The 22,950-nt window shown below is 34.9% G+C and overlaps 1 protein-coding gene across 5 annotated transcripts in view; it reads right to left on the bottom strand.

Annotated features, from left to right (window-relative positions):
• The window catches only part of LOC112045105 (P protein), a 54,419-nt gene that overhangs the window by 21,631 nt on the left and 9,838 nt on the right, over positions 1–22,950 (bottom strand). For 2 of the 5 annotated variants that reach the window (XM_052882914.1, XM_052882916.1), the window contains exon 1: positions 14,808–14,984. The exons of 2 other annotated variants lie outside the window; for them this stretch is intronic. The gene's annotated coding sequence lies outside the window, so the exon portion shown is untranslated. Of the gene's footprint in view, positions 1–14,807; positions 14,985–22,950 lie in introns of those variants that run through there. One more of the 5 variants, XM_052882915.1, reaches the window with a different exon arrangement.

Genomic DNA, 22,950 nt, shown 5'->3' with positions numbered 1-22,950 from the left:
AAATGCGTTCAAATTATACATGTCAAACACACATGTCAATTAAAATTATGTCAAAATATTTATCATACGTCAAAATATCATTAAAATTTGTAATTTAAATACTCATTTAAGTTATAGAAACATTTATCCATAAACATTTTAGAAACCTAAACTTAAACAATACCCATCTGACCTTCAAGTCCTTCCATAGATGAGCTCTAATGCAAACAGCATTCATGCAGACTTTCTAACAAACTTTTTACAAAAACAAAAATGGCTGCATTTAATGTACCTAATCAAAATAAAAAGTATCGCTTGAGACGAAATAGCTCTTCGTCGTTTTAAGTTAAGATTCAAATTAAGAAAAATTGAGTTTCATGCTTCAATCCAGTTGAAACCGGTTGTAAGCGGAACGTACCGGTCGTGAGGTCTTTGAACTAAAGCAGTTTCTTTTATTTTAAGAAATCCTCCTTAAATTGGTATAAACTGATATACTGTATCTTTTTTTATCATTTTTTTTAAATTTTTTTTTATTCTTTACATGTTAGCCCTTGACTACAATCTCACTTGATTTGATAAGTGATGATGCAATCTAAGGAAGTAGGCTAACTTGTCAAAGGATCCACACTTTCGGTTTCTACACGACATCGTACCGAAACGCTAAATCGCTTGGCGGTAGGTCTTTGGTCAATGGTAATTAGCCACGGCCGAATCCTCCTACCAGTCATACCTGGACCAATTAAGAAAACCTGATAGCCGGGGATCGAACCCAGGACCTCCATCTTATAATCACCGCGCGCACACTGCGCCACGGAGGCCGTCGAAAAATAGAAGATAATGCTTTGCGCGTGCAGGGAATAATAGTTCGGACTATTTTGAATATAATAAAATAGAAAGTGACCTACAAAGATCTACATCACTAATTCTATACCTCAAACAACTCAAGGAAACAAAACATCGTGTATGACAAGTAAATTATGAAATATTATTAAATACATTATAAATACGGTATTAAAGTATTAAGCAATAAAGTATATGCGCGATAAAATTAACAAATTTCTATATTAAAAACAAACATCTCAAACGGTGAAGTAAAACATCGTGAGGAAACCTGCATACCAGATAATTTTCTTAATTCTCTGCGTGTGTGAAGTCTGCCAATCCGCATTAGGCCAGCGTGGTGGACTATTGGCCTAACCCCTCTCATTCTGAGAGGAGACTCGAGCTCAGCAGTGAGCCGAATATGGGTTGATAATGATGATGATGATGGTGATGATATTATAAACAATGGATGCATCAAAGAAAGGACAGTACAACATTTGTTGGATTTGTTATGGCTTCTAGCCATTTTAAGCTAACGCTTCGAAATTTAAAAAAAAATATGGGAATGGCATATCTGATTGATCACGTGATCTATCGAAAATTCAAAATTCATTTATTTCAAGTAGGCTCAGTTTACAAGCACTTTTGAAGGTCAGTTGACTATTTGTAAAGATTCTTCCACCTTGTAGAGAAAGAATCGATACGTAAAAGCCAAAATGGCGAAGCTCAATTAAACGTTGTTTTTATTATTTTAAGGTAAACCAAAGTACACAATATTATAGTGGATAGTGTTAAGCAAAACTATAATAAAATCTTGTATTAAAGTCTGGTAATGTATACATGGTGTCCCGTAAATATTACGACATACTTTACAAGGTAATAGCTGATATCAAGGGCTACTAAAATAATGCAATATATTATGTTAGCCAAAATTCAAGATAGATTGATTTTTGTACAAAACTCAAAAATCCCTACCTTCAATGCAGTTTAGTCATACAATGTGCTGAAAAAATATTTAAGCGTTGATTTTATACTTGGTAATATAATTTTTTCTGCAAAGCTGCAAAGTAAGTTTTTTCCAAAAAATGGGACTAATTATTTTTTTTACCGTAAATTAAACCATCTTCTAAATACTTCAAAGAAACCCAACGTTATTCATCCCAGGCTACCTCTACGAAATAAACAATTAGGTTTTTAATCCTACTTCCTACTAATATTATAAATGCGAAAGTTTGTAAGGATGTTTCTTACTCTTTAACGTCGCAATTACTGAACGATTTGGCTGATATTTAAAATGAAGATAGACATTACCCTAGATTAACAAATAGGCTACTATTTATCCCGAAAAAATCCATGGTTTTTGCGAGATTTGCGAAAAACTGAATACGCGGGCGTTTACTAGTATTGTAATATGTTTTATCTTTTATAAAATGACAAAAATGTAGTCATCACAGGCTATCGCTCTAATAAAAAGGCAATCTGATTAAATTTCAAAGATTTTGCAGTTCAGGAGTTAATATGTTATCTATTCTACAAATCCACGAATTAGATAATGCAAAATGACTATCTAATGGCGGAAAATTTATCGATTGATAGATAAACGACAGGTGATTAGATAACAAATCGAACTGGTCGAATCCAGACTTATTCACTATCAGAAAACTCAATGATGGAAACCAATTATCGTGAGATGTGGAATCTACATCATCATAGCTGACTTGGCAAACCTTATAATTCTATACAAATATTATAATAAAAAAATACAACCGACTTCAAAATCACAAAAATGTTTCTACTAAACTAAAATGCGAAAAATAACATCGTGTGGGCTACCTTCTGATCAGTTTGAAGGCCAAGTTAGAGATCAGGTTGGATTAGGGAAGGGTACGGGTAGGGTTGGGTAGGGATAGGGTAGGTGTAGGGTGGGTGTAGGGTGGGAGTAGAATAGGATAGGGGTAGGGAATAAGTCAAAGCGAATCTTGACCGGACCGCTAGTATGATTAGTAAGGCTGTACAGACAAACTAGTGAACATTTTACTTAGGTTTATATGCACACTAAGAGCTGTGATAGCCCAGTGGATATGACCTCTGCCTCCGATTCCGGAGGGTGTGGGTTCGAATCCGGCCCGGGGCATGCACCTCCAACTTTTCAGTTGTGTGCATTTTAACAAAATATAACGTGTCTCAATCGGTGAAGGAAAACATCGTGAGGAAACCTGCATACCAGAGAATTATCTTAATTCTCAGCGTGTGTGAAGTCTACCAATCCGCATTGGGCCAGCGTGGTGGACTATTGGCCTTACCCCTCTCATTCTGAGAGGAGACTCGAGCTCAGAGCAGTGAGCCGAATATGGGTTGATGACGACGATATGTACAATAAGGTTTTATAATTACGGCATTGGACGCATGAATGATTAAATGGCGAGTTTCTTTAAGCGTTACTGATTTTCGCGCGGTCGCAGGTCGCGGTCGCCAAGAACGGAAGGCTGCCTTTACATTATTATAATAATGCAAGAACAAAAACACAAAAAGAACTTTAAGAGCCTATTTGGCATAGCACCGCCTTCAAACCGATCAATAGAAGGACATAGGTACGAGGCTTATGTCCAGCGGTGGACGTCCATCGTCTGTTGATGATGATGAACTAATGATAGCAAACTATGCTCACAAAATAAGACTCTTATACGAGTATAAGTGCCCGTTTAAATCTACATTTTCACAATAATACTGTATAGTATGGGAAAGATTTGTATTTTTATGTGTAACGTATAATCTCAGAAACTACTGGTCCGATTTGAAAAATTCTTTCAGTGTTAGATAGCCCATTTATCGAGGAAGACTATAAGCTATATATTATCCCCATATTCTTACAGGAACGGGAACCACGCGGGAAAAACCGCGCGGCGTCAGCTAGTTTGTAATATAAAGTAACAAATAACTATTTAGGTAGATAACCAACCTTCCTTCCGCAGTTTGCGGTTAAAAGCGAGGGGAAAAGTCATATTGTTTTAAAAATACGTACGTGCTTAATATACAGCACGGTGTATCTAAAACGATAAAGCCATGCTCGTTGTGGCATGGCTCGGTATCCTGAACACCCAATTAGCGACTTCCGCGCGAAGTTAATGTCAATTTATTTTTTTATTGTTTGTGTAAATAACTATTATGTAACTATAGCCTTGGTATTAGTTTACCATGTTACCTGTGTGTAATGTTGCCTTTAGATGTTGGGAAAAGCGTGGAAACTTGGGCCATCGCTAATCGGTCATACACGAGCAGCTCGCTCTTGCAGTCAAAGGAGATTTCCGTAATTGGGAACACTTTTCAGAATGATATATAAATGAAGAACAGGCCATCGGGCCACGCGCAGAGTGGGTTCCGTAGATTAAGTTAGCACTTTAATCCCCAATGTAATGCTCAAAAATACCGATAGCCGCACCATGGGGTAAACGATGAAACATCGTCACATTGCATGCAAGGAAGGAGCCCAAAAAAAATTTTTTTCAAACTTTTTTTTTCCATTGTATAGACGAAGTTAATAATATACATAATTACATACCCATACTAAATTTTATTTTTCTAGTTTTAACAAACTCTGAGTTATCTTACGAACATCTTTATCTTTAATTAACAACGGAATTAGTATGTAATTTTCGATTACCAACTACGTTTTTTAAGTTGGTCGAACTCTACTCTTTATTTATAGCGGTTGCTAATTAGCCGTTATAGTTTTCCTTGTAATATACCTACCTTGTTAACCTACTCTTGTTAATTCTACTAGATTACTACATTATAATTTTAGCCGAAATAATATTCGCCAACAAGGAAAATAAATTGATTTCATTATTTTCACACCGATCCAACTTTACAAATGCCTAACATAGTGATTTAAATATCTTTTTTTTTTTATTCTTTACTAGCGGACGCCCGCGACTTCGTCCGCGTAAAAATCGATGTCAACTTTCAACCCCTATTTCACATTCTATTTTGCAAGTTTTATAACTTTTACCTAATAAATAGTCCACTTATCATTTTACATTTACAAATGTATTATCTAGAAAAATTAAGGACTTTCCGTACAAACTTTCTACCCCTACTTCACCCATTTCTGATTTTGTTTTCGCGACAAAAAGTATCCTATTATCCTTCTACGTATTATGGTCTCAAATCGTCTTAAGTATCATTTGAATTCATTCTGTAGTTTCAGCGTGATGCCCGGTCAAAAAAAAAGGCAAACAGACAGACAAAAAAAAGAAAATAGGCTTCAGTATCGATCTCTTACCTCTACCCTACTCCTACCCTACCCGTACCCTAACTGTATCCTACCCCTACCCTACCCGTACCCTACCCTACCCGTAATTTGGCTGGTGGGAGGCTTCGGCCGTGGCTAGTTACCACCCTACCGGCAAAGACGTAGCGCCAAGCGATTTAGCGTTCCGGTACGATGCCGTGTAGAAACCGAAAGGGGTGTGGATTTTCATCCTCCTCCTAACAAGTTAGCCCGCTTCTATCTTAGACTGCATCATCACTTACCATTAGGTGAGATTGTAGTCAAGGGCTAACTTGTAAAGAATAAAAAAAAAAAAATCTTCCCTTCCCCTACCCCTAGGATAGGGGTAGGCCCTACCCCTACCCTACCCCTAACCTAGGCATACACTCCCCTACCCTGCCCTACCCCACCCTACCCCTACCCTACCTTTGCACAACCCCTATCCTACCTGTACCCTACCCTACCCTACCCTATACCTTCCCTACCTTACCCCTAACCTTAGCAAAATCGGTCCAGCCCTATGAGCGTGGTGCGATGACAAAGGAAAATAGAGACTTCTATGCTAAAATTATAATCTTTGGATCTACTGGACCGATTTGGAAAATTGTTTTACTAATAGAAAGCTACGTTATTTGCGAGTGTCATAGGCTATGTTTGATCCCCATATTCACACGGGAACGGGAACTACGTAATTGAAAGCGCGGGGCGTCATGTAGCGGAATTTCTGCGTCTTTTAGAAATTTTGTATTTTCTCCGAAACTTTTTAACTAATTAACATACTATAAAGGGCAAATCTTATCTCCATAATATCCTTGTGATTATTAAATAATTTATTTTGATAAGGATTTAAGTTAAGTAGCATAAATAATGACGCAAACCTAAGTATATAAAATTTATAATTTTTAAAACACAAAAGGTACTATATCTGCTAATATATAGAAGATAAATATAAGGTGTCGCGGACTTTTTTGTAGAACTTTTAAAGATACATAAAACCTCCATACATTAATTTCAATTTTACACAATGGTTAAGGCAGCGCATGCGAATAAGTCTGCTTAAGAGGATTTTCGGTCCGACCTGTATGACAAAAACTGTGTTAACTCGGCGAATATATATCACACTAATATAAAATATATTAGTATGATATATATTCCCCGATAATGTAGCATTCTACTGGTGAAATAATTTTTGAAATCGGACCAGTAGTTCCGAAGATTACCCCATTTAAAAAATGTGACAAACTTACAAACTTTACCTCTTTATAATATTAGTATAGACAAGTTAGCCCTTGACTACAATCTCACCTGATGGTAAGTGATGATGCAATCTAAGATGGAAGCGTGCTAACTTGTTGGAGGATGAAAATCCACACTCCTTTCGGTTTCTACACGACATCGTACCGGCACGCTAAATCGCTTGGCGGTACGTCTTTGTCGGTAGGGTGGTAACTAGCCACGGCCGAAGCCTCCCACCAGGCAAAAATCTTCCTTGATGCGTTTGATGCGTCATTGTCAAATATCTCGAGACTCAAACTATCGAGTTGTAAATCATTTTAGAATCGAGTTGAAAATCGTTACAGAGAAAAACATTTTGTATGCACAGATTAATCAACAACACTACCATGTTTCTTTTATTATTTGCTAAAAGTTCTCTATTTTTATTTGCCTCAAATTATTCAAAATTTTTAAATATACAAGTCTTACAAAATGAATTATATTTACTGATGTAGTTCGTCGTTATGAACCCATATAGGGCTCACTGCTGAGCTCGAGTCTCCTCTCAGAATGAGAGGGGTTAGGCCAATAGTCCACCACGCTGGCCCAATGCGGATTGGCAGACTTCACACACGCAAAGAATCAAGAAATTCTCTGGTATGCAGGTTTCCTCACGATGTTTTCCTTCACCGTTTGAGACACGTGATATTTAATTTCTTAAAGAGGTAGTAAGTGGTATATAATAATAATATTTGTTAATGGATCTTGGTGTGTGTATACGAGTAATATCTACATATTAATCTGTCTAGCTTCTAAATATAAGCGAATGGGCTTATCATGTTTTTTTTTTAGTTTGCAAGCTAATGTGATCGATATAGTTCTATGGAGAGCTGATAAGCCAATCCGAAATAATTATTTTCTAATAAGAACAAAATAATTATTTCACTACTCTTGCTCAAAAACACTGTCATATTACCATTCCACAGCTGGCTAAACAAGCATTTCAGCCTCTAGGGGCTAAAGTAATTTTGTTTTTTTAATTCTTGTCTGTTACGAGTACGAGCCAAGTACCTACTACCCAATTTTATTCGAAAATAGAATCATTTTAAGCAAGGCCCTGATTGTTTTGAAAATAAATAAAAAACTTTAAATTGGAATTAAATGCAGCGTTCTTGTCTGTGGAATGCGTTCATTTTTTTATTTATTTTTGGGACATGGGACATCCTTAACTGTGTAATACCTTTGCCTTTTTCTCATGTGAAAAAAATAAAATTAAAAAGCGAGAATTTAACCCTAGAAGCCTAATCTACGCCTGTGAGGCGTACACGGAATCGAATATAGTTTGTCTCTTTTTAACGGTTGACGCTAGCGCATCGTGCTCTTGTGTTATCTTAGTGGCCAACAGCAGCTAGCAGATGGTACCCGTGGCATTAGAGTAAGTCCTGCCATTTTTGATTTATCGAAGTGTAGCACGCCTGCGAGGCGTATGTTTAGGCTTTGTGTAACTTTTAACTAAGATTGAGTGATTTAATTATGGTTGTTTTTGTACATTTTGCATCTTTCTTCCGCGTTGTTTGAGGTATAAATATGTCACGGTGTAATATATTACACGATGATAATATTTTAGCAATTTTAAACAAGGAAGATAATCCTTCTTTGGAAAATTCGGAGAATTTTAGGTTACGTCCGAGTTGGCAGCTCTAAGTTTTTGATGGCCACCTGTCACTTGTATTGTATAAGCCAAAACCTTCAAAGATGGTCTTTGCTATGAAAAGAAAGGTGGAGCAGTCTCGTTTGATCACGTGTGCTCATCAATGTCATGCAGACTTAAAACGAATAGATGACCAATGGCTATATTTTATGGTATCCTAAATATGGCTTTTGTCAATTTTTCTATAATATAAGAATAATAAAAAACCATTGAACAGTAGAAAATTCATGGAGTAACTCCACGTCATTGAAAAGATCTTTACGTGAAAATATAAACCAAATTCTCAATTAACCTACACATATAAATAATGAAATTAGAGAAGAAGAGCCCTACCCAAAAAAACGTAAATACTGCGCCTTTTGCTCCTATAAAATAAAGATAATGTCAAAATTTGTCTGTTATAAATGTAACAATACTGTGTGTGGCGAGCACAAGATTGAGATGTGTGTAGACTGTTATTAAAGTTTAGATAGTCTTTGAAATCTGATTAGTTGTAATGTTTGCTCTAAGAGCAACTAATTAACGTAAAAAAAATCGATTTTCTAAAAAAATAATATATGTTTCAGTTGATTTTGAAGAAGTTAATTTTTGTGTTTCAATTTATGCATATTGTTTTTTATTTTAATAAATAACTGTGATTATAGTTTTAAATTAAAAACAGTGTTGTTTTATTTATAGTTTATATTCCAAATTAAAATTTCGGCTTAATAATAAAAATAATAGATAAATATATTTACGACAATAGGGCTTTTATACGTGTACGCCTCAGAGGCGTATATTTAGGCTTTGTGTATGTCCGAAAGAGATTAGGCTTCTAGGGTTAAAAACAATTGGCGTGAATAATACACACTTGATTTTTTTCAGAAAATAATTGTAAATTTGTGACCGAAACTTACATATTTTTCAACAATAATTATTATTGTTGTCTTCATCTAGTGAGAATGGTGATCCTAATTTGGAGATGGATGAAATTTTCAATCTGTTACCATCAAAGTCCAGACGCATTTACTTAAATACTTACCTACGAAAAATTTAATAAGTAAAGTTAACAACAACGAATGGATTCACTTACGAAAGGATTTTTTTAAACTATTATCTCCCACGATTACCTCACATACTCATTACTCATCTTCACAGTAGTCGGAAATTATGTTACCGGGTAAAAGCATCTCCCTTAATATCCAAAATTGTAGATTTTGTACATTTAATTTTCAATTAAAATAAATCATTGAATATTGAACTAAGCTATTTTATTTGCTCGCAATCCTAGTGAAAAGCAGAGTGTAACACGTGGGGCTAAACCCATTATAAACTCGGCTTCTAAAAATACCTCGTATATAATGGGTCTTTTTAGCCCCTTGTATAACAATCTACTATTTCGAAAAAATTTTCTTCGTAAAGAAACTCGATCTAGTAAAATCCATGATTTTTTTTTAAATTTAACTTGTATTAAATTTAAATAATTAATAAGAGCCGTGATATTATATCTGCCCTCGATTCCGGAGTGCGTAGGTTCGATTCCAGTCCGGATAAGCACCTTCAACTTAGCAGTTATGTGCATTTTAAGAAGTTAAATATCACGTGTCTCAAACGGTGAAGGAAAAACATCGTGAGAAAACCTGCATACCGAGAATTTTCTTAATTATCTACGTGTGTGAGAATCCAATTCACATTGGACCAGCGTGGTGGACTATTGACCTAATCCCTCTCATTCCGAGAGGAGACTCGAGCTCATCAGTGAACCGAATATGGGTTGATAATGATGATGATACCTATAATGAATTTTCGTGGAAATACACCTTGCCTTCACTATGCCAAGTTTCTTGCGTACATTTATTTTTATAATTTTCTGTAAAATGCAAATCTTGTTACTCCTTCATTTAATAATTATATTTTATATATACGCTGTTTGTAATTCACCTGCGTACATTTATTTTAATTTTAATTTTCTGTAAAATGCAAATCCCAGTAGGTTTAATTAATTTTTATAATAATTATAAGTATTTTATATATACGCTGTTTGTAATAGTTTATTATAGTGTCGGTCCCTTATGTAGTTAGGTTACTCATGTTATGTACAGTCAGGCACAAATTAGATAAAAATAGTTTTATAGCGGAAAACACAGTTTACCGCCGTTTGCAGTAAAACGGGAAATAAATTCATAGATAACAACAATACTACATATCTTAACTCTGACAATACTCTGTTATCTAAATGATCAACCTAAACATTCTTTACCATTTTTTTATTTGTGATCATAATCAACCCATATTAAGCTCACTGCTGAGCTCGAGTCTCCTCTCAGAATGAGAGGGTTAAGCCAATAGTCCACCTCTTGCGGAAGATTAATTTTTTGTTCCCGGAACTCAGGCATCAGGCGAGGCGATGGAATTTAGCTGGGTTTTAGTGAGTATTCTGGCTGACTCGCAGCCGGTGAGTCCCACATACTCCCTCGGAAATGGTGCCAGCCTATGCCACTATTTCCGAGGGGGATGCGTAAAAGCATTTCCCAGTTTGAAAAAAAAAAAAAAAAATAGTCCACCTCACTGGCCCAATGCGGATTGGCAGACTTCACACACGCAGAGAACTAAGAAAATTCTCAAGTATGCAGGCTTTACACACTGCATTACCTAATTTAATTAAATTTAATTTAATTAAATTTAATTAAATTAGGTAATGCAGTGTGTAAATTTAATTTAATTAAATTTAATTAAATTAGGTAATGCAGTGTGTAAAGCCTGCATACTTGAGAATTTTCTTAGTTCTCTGCGTGTACACTGCTATACTTAGTTAAATTATAACAAAGAATTAACAGTCCATAAAATATAAATTCATACTTATATTTCATTCATACATTTTTCTAAATACAGGATGTCTCAAAAAAAGCAAGACTTACACCACGTGATAACTGATATCAAAATATTTATGTTATCCGAAATTTCAAGGTTTTTTTTATATTATATTGATATTTTCTACACAATACCTACACTTCATTTTTTGTTGACTACACCATTAAACATTTAAAAGATACCTTCTTATATTTTTAATTACATTTTCCATGTAATTTTTGTAATTTCAACTACTTGTTCTATGTTTCATGTAAATTCTTTTGTTATTCATGCGACAGGAACAAATGTGTAACGATTTTTACATAATCAAACCCTTTCAGAGCGAAAATAGCGGTTGTGAAGTTTTTGAAAATAAATGTGTAAGTAATGTTCAATAATTGATGATAGAGATGCTTGAAGGCCATTGGATTGAAGCTTGTACCTTTACAGTAAAACAAAAAGAAATTTTAATGATTTGTATGAGTTTTTAAAAGATTAATTATTTTCCCTTCCCGGAAGTTTTCCTCTAATACTTGAAAGTATTAAAGTTCAAATTGCCTTTTAAGTATTATTACGAATCGTTTGTATGGAAATATAGAAAAATATGTTAGGGTGGACAACCTCTTATGACTTAGGGGTTTGAAAAATAAATAGTATCCGGATTCACAGACTTACTGAATATGCATAAAAATTTTCATAAGAATGGGTCAAGCCGTTTCGGAGGAGTGTGAGAACGAACATTGTGACATGAGAATATTATATATAGATATTACTCAGTGTATGCGATATATTTATACCTCCTTACAACAACAACAACAACAACAACAACAACCCAAGTGGACAAAAACTACTTTGACACAAATTGCACTTTTCAATTACCGTGCAGTGATTGCCTCCGAAGCAAAATTATGTTGTTAACGTAATTATTCAAACAGTTAAAGTTAACTTTTAAAATAATATACCTTATATAGATTATTTATCGACTGTCGATTGGTGCAGTGGGTGTTATACTACCTGGTGCACCCAAGGTCGTGGGTACGATTCCCTGAACTTGAAATTGATATTTATGTGAAAAGCGTGAAAAACATGGATTGTATATTGTAGGAAATAGTAGTCTGAGACGGGTATGAAGCCGCTCGATCTCGTGATCGACGCTAGGTGGCGCGACTTGTTTCCGTAAAGCGTAGGGAGTTAGAGAGGGGTGGCGATCGGTTGGCGGGAACGACTTGCAAGGGGCTCGTGGTACGTTTGGCTTCAGTATATGCACGTGGCTTTCAAGCCGTCCACATTTCTTGTTGTGTAATTCTTTACGGGTTACTTGGGATAGGCGGGGAGAGTGACTTGAGCGAAAAAGGGGAGTGTTGGTTAACTGTTTAAGTATCCTTTAACTCTACACACAACGTTCACAAGTGCGTGACTCCATTCACCTTGTCTTGTTCTAGGGATTTATTTTGGTTACAGTTCGATTTGTTGATTCAGTTGTCCTGACAAATATTGTGAATCTTAACCGTTGTTCAACACTGATTTATTTTTTTAAATACTTTTGAAGCTTCTACTAAAAATATAATATATTATATATTTATATAATGTATGCACTGTGCGCGTATATGGCGATGGGGGTACCTATAGTTCTGTAAGTTATGTACTTCAAAACCCCGTAGTTTCACATGCGTAGTTTCCATTCCCGTGGAAATTCGGCGATAAAACATAATCTATGTTACTTCCTGATAATGTGACTAACCATTACTGAAAAAAAAAATTCCAATTGGTCTAGTAGTTTTTGAGTTTATTCGTTATAATACAAAAATACAAATCTTTCCTTTTTGTAACATTAGTGTAGATATACGTATTGATTTATTGACCTCTCTTTTAACTCTATTGACTAACATACTGAAAGGTTTGATCTCCGGAATCATTATTATACGTATTATTATTATATATATATATATATTTTTCTATATTGGCTTAAATTTGGTGTGATGGTAGCGGCTTCGGCCTTGGCTAGCTAATAGACGTCAAGCAATGATATTTGATAATATTTCAATATTCATTTGTACTTAAACTGTTTGGGAGGATAAAGAATGATTTAGTAAAATAACAAAATATTTAACCCATGACGTAGGTCCGCTTAGAATCATTTTCAATTTCCTGAATTTAATGGTAGCATTTATGTGACTATAACTATTATACTAAAAAGTATTTGGGAAGTTATTATATACGCAAATGGCAAATACATAGAAATACATTTACATTGGGGTACATCATCATTAGGCCCATGGGCCTTATTAGAACATTCAAAGTCGCTCAGCGGGCGATAGAGCGAGCTATGCTTGGAGTTTCTATGAGTGATCGAATCAGAAATGAGGAGATCATCAGACGAACCAAAGTCACATAGCTCAGCGAGTCGCGAAGCTGAAGTGGCAACGGGCAGGCCACATAGTTTGAATAGACGACGGATGTTGGGGTCCCAAGGTGCTGGAATGGCGACCCCGCACCGGAAAGCGCAATGTTTGTCGACCCTCAACTAGGTAAACCGAGGACATCAAGCGGATTGCAGGAAACCGCTGGATGCTGACGGCTCGAAATCGTTATGCTTGGAGGTCCATGCAGGAGGACTATGTCCAGCAGTGTACGTCCATCGGCTGATAATGATGATGATGGTGATGATGATGATGATGATGATGACATCATCATTATATTGTACCGGTCCACAGGGCCAGGACCTGTAGTCATGTGGTAAGTCAATTCTCTTTCTGCAATCGCAAACGCTTCGAAAACTAACTAAACGTATGGAAATGAGAGATTTGATCGAGAACGTGATCACGTGACCTGTCACATACATTTGTTAATTTTCGAAGCGTTAACGTTAGTAGAATGAGAATCGTAGTGCAAAATAGCTACAGACCCAGGCCTTATAGGTGAGGAGATATGGAGCTTAGACCCACCACGACTTATCGGCTATCGACTTCTCAACTCCGGGCTTGGAAATTTTACTGAAAATATTTTGAAAGAAAGAAAAGATCAATAGGTATTATATGACCCATGAACCTAGGACTTCGTAAACCAAAGCAAACTAATAAATCTATTTTTGTCAAAATATGAACCACAGAACAGACAACGCCAAAAGCTAACGCATGGGAACAATCTGGAAACTTTTTATATACAAGAAAAAATAAAAAGAAACGTTTACGTCTCGGGACGCTTGACAGAAGTGATAACTAAAACCTGCTGCGGTGTTGCCATTCGCAAGAGAAAGGGAAGCTCTAGCCTTTCTTGATGAGTACTGTTTACCAACAAACAAATTAAAAATGAGGGTAAATCACTAGTCATTTCACACCTAATAATAATTATAATTTACTTGTTCTTAAATTAATGAAAATAATTTTGATTTATAAGCTTAGCACAATTAGATTTGGTTAATATATTTTAAAATAAATAATAAAATAATCGCTTAAAAATTTAACAAGAACGCAATATTCTGCAGTCATTAAGTCAATATTCGATTCTCACTATTGAATGACCATTTAGAAACAAAACAAATTATGTCGTTAGCATACTTTTCGAATAATAGGAGGAAAAGGGATTAATTAATGTGGTAAATATATTTTCAAGTAGGTACTAGAAAATACTTAGCGCATAAATTTCAAAGCAATATGTAAATTAGAATAATATTTTTTTTAATGAGTGATCGGAAGTGAGATTCAGGTAGTATTTTTAAAGTTAACTACATAAATGCCTTTAATAGGTACTACTGGAATTTCCAGGTTACATTAACCTAATTTTACGTTAACTAGTAAATAATTTATTTACTAGTTGCTTAGTTTACGTGTATTGTTTTTCCGAACAATATAATTTTTTTTATAGTAGAAGTTTATTTTTGAAGTGAACATTTTAATGATAAATTTATGTATATAAGTAGGTACAGCTAATAAATAATTCAAATAAGTGTAAAGTTAAGGTGTATTTTTCAACTTAATTTACCAAAAACAACGAAAATAAACACAATAATCCGAACTAAAAACAAACACCAAAAATAGTATTTCCAACAAAACGTTTTTAAACAAAATACTTATTTAAAACATTGCCAACGTTTTGTTTACTTTTATTTTAAAACAAAATGGCCGCCAAAATGGCGTGCTCGCGTCGGGCATGCGCGGTTCTAACTGATTACTAAACCGACTCTTGTTTGTAAATGTTGTAAACATTCCGTTATCACCTATCGACTCATTCCGTTACGTGGAATTATCGCTTTTTTTATTTTTTCCATAGCTTTATCTATCCTGACCTATTTTTTTTGAAGCCAAAACCAAAAGTCTTGACAATGAAATGATTCTTTTGTTTTTCACTAACATACCGAGTGCCGGCGATAGCCAGACCCAAAAGCACAGTGGTCGGATTCATCACCGAGGGGTGCTGGTTCGATCCCCGTCCGCTCCACTATTGACATACCCACTCCTAATACAGTCTTTCCCGACTAGTTGGAGGGCAATGGGAATTAATCAAATTAAAAAAAAAATTTAGAAAGAAAGAAAGAAAGAAATATCTTTATTTTTAGGCAGTGCCACACATTACAATAATAAATTTTCAATATATAGCTTATAGCTAAAACAAAAAAAGAAGAACGCCCTGCAATATGTGGCATAACCTAGAAAAAGGCCCTAACTCAGCATTTTGCTACATACTTCCCATCCAAAAAAAAGTATGCAGCACTGATTTTCAGTTAGGACCCAGTTCAGGTATAGCTAATATTCTTTTTTTTTTTTTAAAACTTCGTAATAGGAAGTCTGCATAATTAGCTAACGTAGGTACTTGGTAGCTAATTATTTTTGTTATTATTACTATATTAATTAACCGCAAAAACGGTTAGCATCGTCGAGGAAAAATTTCGATATTCCTTTTTTACCTACTTTCAAAAAGGAGGAGGTTCTATGCTCGAGTAAGTACAGGTAAAATTAAACAAGGGTCAGTAGACTTTTACTGTAGTTATTCCAGGAAGAAGAAGAAGAAAATGAAAAAGCTAGTGAATTAACTCAAATTCTCAAACGTCAAATTCTCAAACGGAGTGAATTAAGTATTCATTACATCATCATCATCATCATCATCAACCCATGTTCGCCTCACTGTTGAGCTCGAGTCTCCTCTCAGAATAAGAGGGGTTAGGCCAATAGTCCACCACGCTGGCCCAATGCGGATTGGCAGACTTCACACACGCAGATAATTAGGAACATTCTTTAGAGTGCAGGTTTCCTTACGATGTTTTTCCTTCACCGTTTGAGACATGTGATATTTAATTTCTTAAAAAATGCACACAACTGAAAAGTTGGAGGTGCATGCTCCGGACCGGATTGGAACCCACACCCTCCGGAATTGGAGGCAGAGGTCATATCCACTGGGCTATCACGGCTTAGATATATTCACTAGATGAGGTAGGTACTAATTATATAATAAATAACTTTTTCCTATCTATTAATTTGATAATAGACTTTCCATAACACCTATAATACTTGTATGCAGTGGCGTAGCTAGTAATTAAGGGCCCTGGTGCAAATAAAAAAAGGGGCTCCACACCTAAACTGAATAGGTTTTATCAAGTAAAATATTGAATAACCATACAAAATATACTTTAAAATTGCCAAGCTTAATTTAATAAAAAATAATAAGTTAATTTAGTAGAAATATTAAACAGTAGCATCATGTAGTTATTGGACAATAAAACGAAATAAACAAGATTAAAGGGTTTATTTTAGTTTATCGTTTAACGAACATTGTATAAAACATAACAATTAATTTAGTCAATCTACCAAACAAATGCCAACTCGTATTTCACACCTACTGATAACCGATTATCCTTAACGGCTTTACTATGTGTAGTTATTGCGACACTTTATATTGTTATATTTTAATTTATTTATTAATTTTCCTTGAAAATGAAATAAATAATTTTAATTACAATTACCAAAATGGACTAGGTATTTATAAATATTTTTAATTTTCCTATTAGCTTGAAAAACATACAAATAAATAGAAATAGTGGACCGAGGATATCAAGCGGGTTATAGGGAACCGCTGGAGGTTGACCGTTGTGCTTGAAGGTTCATGCAAGAGGCCTACGTCCAGCAGTGAAGTGTAAGTGAAAATAATAAAAAAGTAAAAAAAGTTTACTTAGTGATAAGATTGCCGTTTTTAACCGACTTCAAAAAGGAGGAGGTTCTCAATTCGGTCGGTATTTTTTTTTTTTTTTTATGTATGTACACCGATTACTCGAAGACGCCTGGACCGATTTCAAAAATTCTTTTTTTGTTTGAAACGGTATAGTCCCCATTTGGTCCCATTGCCATCATGTCAAGATCTGATCATGGAATCCTGGAGAAATTGAGGGGAACTTTCGAAAATTATACGGGTGTCTAGTGTGTTCGTAAACTTTTCCATTAAGTACTTTTAAGCACTACAATTTCATGAAGGTTTAAAATCGATCTGATGATGGAGCCATAAAACTGACGAGGGAACTCCTCGGCGATTTACAGCAGTAACCTTGTGTTTGGGCTTGATTAATTTGTATTAATGAGAACTTTCCACATAGATAGGTTGTGACTGTCATTTAGGGGTTTGGTGATGAAGACCAAGGACAATTAAGGGAACTCCTTAACAGTTTACAGTAACTACCTTGTGTTTGGCTTTGATTAATTCGTATTGCTGAGAACTTTCTACATAAATGAGTTGTGTCTGTTATTAGGGGTCTGATGATGAGGACCAAGGTCAATTAAGGGAACCCCTTAACGGTTTACGGTAGCTACCTTGTGCTTGGGCTTAATTAATTTGTATTGCTGAGAATTTTGTACCAAGATGGGTTGTGACTAGGGGTCTGATGTATTCGTTTGAGATGAAATTTTACACTAAAAATGGAAAAATAATAAAAATTTTAATAAAAAAAATATAACCGACTTCAAAACCTAAAAACGTACCCACTAAACTAAAAAGCGAAAAATAACATCTTAATATGTTCTACCTGCTGTTTAGTATGAAGTCGGTGCTTAGCCGGTGTTGTCTTAATGTAAGCCATTTCTGACAGGACCACATGAAACAACACTGTCTGCAAAATCTAAATCATGGCTTGAATTAATACATCACCGGCTTAGCACCGCCTTCATACTAATCAGCAGGTAGAACATTTTAAGATGTTATTTTTCGCTTTTTAGTTTAGTGGGTACGTTTTTAGGTTTTGAAGTCGGTTATATTTTTTTTATTAAAATTTTTATTATTCTGTAAAATTATTAAGTTCTTATTCTTTAAATAAATTATTAAGTTCTTTTGTAAAGTTATTACATTAAAATTAATAAAAAAAAGAAAAAAAAAAAAAAAGATATTATGGGTAGGTATATTTACTTAGAACGAGTTTGTTACGACATATGTATAATAGATATTTTTTTTTCATACTTAGTACCTCATCTCGTATGTTCTATTTATATTGTAATAATATGCATATTATTTTATCATTACCTTTATTATTGGGTCAATGGAAAGCTACCAAAGTTATCCTATATAACTATTCTAAAATGTGATAAACTCAGATCTATAAGATAGAACAAAGCTTTATTTTTAACTAGCGGACGCTCGCGACTTCCTTCGCAAACTCGATGTAAGCTTACAACCCTCATTTCACCCCCTTCTATTAATATTTCCACATGTTATATATATAATAAATAGTTCACTAATCATACTACAAAATATGATCGATTAATATTCAACCCCTGTTTCACCCCCTTTTGATCTTATTTTCGAAACAAAAAGTATCCTATAATCGTCTTCGTGTTATAGTGTCAAATCGTGCCAAGTTTTTTGAATCCATTTAGTAGTTTCAGCGTGATGCCCGGTCAACAAAAATACGCCAAGACAGACAAAAAAATTAAAAAAATATTTTTGGCTTCAGTATCGTTTATACATATAATGAACTGAAAACAAAATAACTACAATGTACAGAATTTGACCTATTACAGTTTTATTTTAAGTATAGTTCAACAACTCTGAGTTGAGTGGGTACTCGTCAGTCCCGAGCATTAATAGATATATGAACATCTGATAGCGATCGTTAGGATCAGGCTTTGACACCCCGCATTAAAACAGTATGGTGGGTTTAGGCTCTTTATCCTCTCACTGATAAGGCCTAAACGTTTAGTGGGTCATTCAAATAAATCGATGATAATGGTGATAGTAATTAATAGATTCATTAGCACCTAGATGACCTATAAAACTAATGACGGCTTTAATTGATTAAGGTATATTTTGTACAAAGAATCTGCCTGCGATATCTAGACTTACCCCATTTTATGAAGCCTGAAAATATTACAGTAATACTCGTATCACAAGTATATACGGTAGCTAATTTTGATGTTTGGATTGTAGTGGCTTTGGAAGGTAGCAGGTTTCAAGGATCCAGACCCTCAACCTCCCTTAGTAGTACTTATAAATATATCGGCTTACTTATGGATGAAATAAACAAGACGGTTGTAAGAGTGTTGTATATATCAGAATGTTGAGTGGTAAAATAAGAAATTTGTTTATTTATTTATTTCGCACACTAACAACATACTACTTAAAGAGACACGCACAAATAGATAATGTTAATTTACATTTACATTCACTAAAAAAAACATGTAAATAGTTAAATACAAAAGAAGGAATTAAGTTATTCTTGGAAACCAAGCCCCACAAGATGAGAGGAAGACCAAAAAAGAGATAGTAGGTATTGCAAAAGACATGTTCTTTAAGTAGATGATAAGTTAACGAACTATAGAAGCGTATGGAAGTGATTGACTTATTTTGCCGACCCCACTGAACCTTAAGTGGGATAAGGTAAACGAGATGATGATGATGATGATGATATCATGACCCCAATCCCTAGTCACTTAGCTTCAGGGCCCTTCCGTTCTAGACTAAGATCCTGTGAACCCCATGAAAAATTTACACTTTATACTTAGACGGTTAAGGGTCTGGATCCTTAAAACCTGCTACCTACCAAAGCCACCACGGTCCAAACTCTATACTTACTTATGGTAGGAGCATGAGCTGACAAACTTACAGCTTTTATAAAATAACGAAGGTCTGGCGTCAACGGGCTCTCCCTCTATTCCAAGACACCGTTATGTTTTGTTAAGTTAGATTTTTTTAAATAGCCTGTCTAGATATTGCGTCAACAGACCTATTAAGTAGATAAAAAATGCAGCTCAAGTGAACACATTACACGTAATATGTTTCCGTCTTTCTAGAAATAAACGAGACTATTGATTTCATAATACCTATCTACTTATCAATGACTCTGAGCTGAGGTATTAGGTTACGTACAACCTCACCCACACAGGTATTTTATCCAGTCTAAGACGTAGTATGAATTACACAAGAATCCTATATTATCTCCTTGGTCCAGTGGTTAGCTGGTTCAGCTGCGGACAATAAGATCCAAGGTGCGAATCCCAGATAAGGCCAATTAAAATAAAATTCATTATTGGGAATTTTCTTCGCTTTCCGGTGCGGGGTCGCCATTCCAGCATTTTGGGACCCCAACGTCCATCGGCTCTTCGAACTATGTAACCTGCCCATTGACACTTCAGCTTTGCGACTCGCTGAGCTATGTCAGTGACTTTGGTCCGTCTGCGGATCTCCTCATTTCTGATTCGAAACTCCAAGCATAGCTCGCTCCATCGCCCGGTGGGTGACTTTGAGCCTTCTAATAAGTCCCATAATAAGCGACCTACGATTCATGATGACCCACGGATCCGAGACTTGGTCGCTAACTATGAGCCAAACATACCTCATTTTATAAAGGCTGTAAATTGTCCCATGTACTATATAAGGTAAGTAAGGGAGCCAATTATGGTGGTTTACCGTGGTGGCTTTGTAAGGTGGCAGGTTTCAAAAGTCCAACGGGTCAATTAACTAACTTTGACCTAATAAAAACACCAAATCAGTATCAATCGCATTTTTCGTATTCCAAAAAGCCCATTGTTAACAAAAATAACCATGACAACTATTGGCCTATTCATTAATTTGGTCTTTATTAACAACCTATTAAAATAAAGATCAAATCAACTGAGAAATGTCATTATGATAACCAAGAACCAGTAGGCACCGGATGAGATTTTGTTACATTGAGTCTCAATTTTAATTTTTCATCTATAACAATTATTGTTAGTATAAGTTGTTTTTCTTCAACGAAATTATATTGTACCTATAGGTACAATATAATTTCGTTGAACGACATTATATTGTACGCACAACGACATTATATTGTACCTACAACAACATTTTATTGTACCTACAACAACATTATATTGTACCTACAACGACATTATATTGTACCTACAACAACATTTTATTGTACCTACAACAACATTATATTGTACCTACAACAACATTATATTGTACCTACAACGACATTATATTGTACCTACAACGACATTATATTGTACCTACAACAACATTTTATTGTACCTACAACAACATTATATTGTACCTACAACGACATTATATTGTACCTACGTCGTTGGTTTTCTTATAATATGTCCAATAACAAACGTCAAAATTAGTGAATTTGCCTGCTGATTCTAAATCGTCTAAGTATATCGTAGGAACAATATAATGTCGTTGTATAAATCACATTTTTTTGCTGTAATCAGTAAACAGTAAGCTTTATCAGCCTACGATTATACTATAGAAGCATAGGCTTACTAACATTCACCATTCATAAAATAAACATTGGCACAGTAGGTAGTGACCCTGCTTTCTGGAAAATATTAGTGAAATTTATGTGATGGGTGTTTTCCAGTGTTATATGTTATTTTGTATGTGCACTATACACATATTAACTATGCTTATATTATAAAGAGGAAAGCTTTGATTGTTTGTTTGTATGTTTTGATTAGACTCTGGAACCGATTCGAAATATTTTTTAATTGTTTAAGCCTCAATAGCTCTACAGTAAGAGCGGTTGGATTCATCACCGAGGGGTGGTGGTTCGATCCTCACCCCGTTGGTCTATTGTCGTACCCACTCCTAGCACAGTCTTTCCCGACTAGTTGAAGGGGAATGGGAATATTGGTCATATAATAAAAAATATGGCAAATATTCTTTTAAAAAAAAAAGATAAGCTACACTATTCCCGAGTGCTATAGGCTATATTTTATCTCCGTATTCGTACGGGAACGGGAACCACGCGGCGACTGATAACATCCGCTACCTTAGCACCCATAACACAGGATATACGCTTACGTTGGGGTTAAGTAATTTTGTGTATATTGTGTAAGTATATTTATTTTCAAATAAATTAATAAATCACTGGCTTGACACCGCCTTCAAAGTGATCAGAAGGTAGCACTTACGATGTTATTTTATGCTTTTTAGTTTATTTATGTGATTTTACAGTTGGTTCAATTTTTTGTTAAAAATATTTTATTTTCTGTTTTTAGTGTGTCCTAGCATTTAATTTTCATAAAAATCACCCAATTTAAAAATTCTTTTTTTGTTTGAAAGAGTACCAGTCCAGATTGGTCCCATTTAATTTTCATGAAAATTGGTTTTGTAATGTTGAGTTAAAATGAAAACAACGAGATGGCAATTCCGTTATTTCATTTTAACACAAAACATTTTAACGTCAAATTGAAAACTTCCTCCTTTTTTTTTTGAAGTCGGTTACAATGGTTACAATGTATAACTATAGCAGGCTCTTACTTTAGTCCATTTAACTATGTTTACTTTAGATTTATGTTTTATCATTGAAATGTGTACACTATTACAAGCTGTCAAAACAGTTTTTATAGCTTATCTATTTACGTATATAGAAGGATTTAACCAAGTGACTGACAGATTACTATAAACGACTGAACTACTGACGCTAACAGAGAACTAGCCTGTGTCAGTTAGACAGACCTGTGTTCTTTAATAAAAACTCAAACTGGTCGCTAACTATGGGCCCTATAAGTTAGCCCTTGACTACAATCTCACCTGATGCTCAGTGATGATGCAGTCTAAGATAGAAGCGGGCTAACTTGTTAGGAGGAGGATGAAAATCCACACCCCTGTTCGGTTTCTACACGACATCGTACCGGAACGCTACATCGCTTTGCGGTATGTC

This window comes from Bicyclus anynana, chromosome 8 (assembly GCF_947172395.1).
Source record: "Bicyclus anynana chromosome 8, ilBicAnyn1.1, whole genome shotgun sequence".
Classification (NCBI taxonomy): domain Eukaryota; kingdom Metazoa; phylum Arthropoda; class Insecta; order Lepidoptera; family Nymphalidae; genus Bicyclus; species Bicyclus anynana.
The sequence above is the reverse complement of the archived record's forward strand: the minus strand, read 5'-3'. Positions and strand labels throughout refer to the sequence as shown.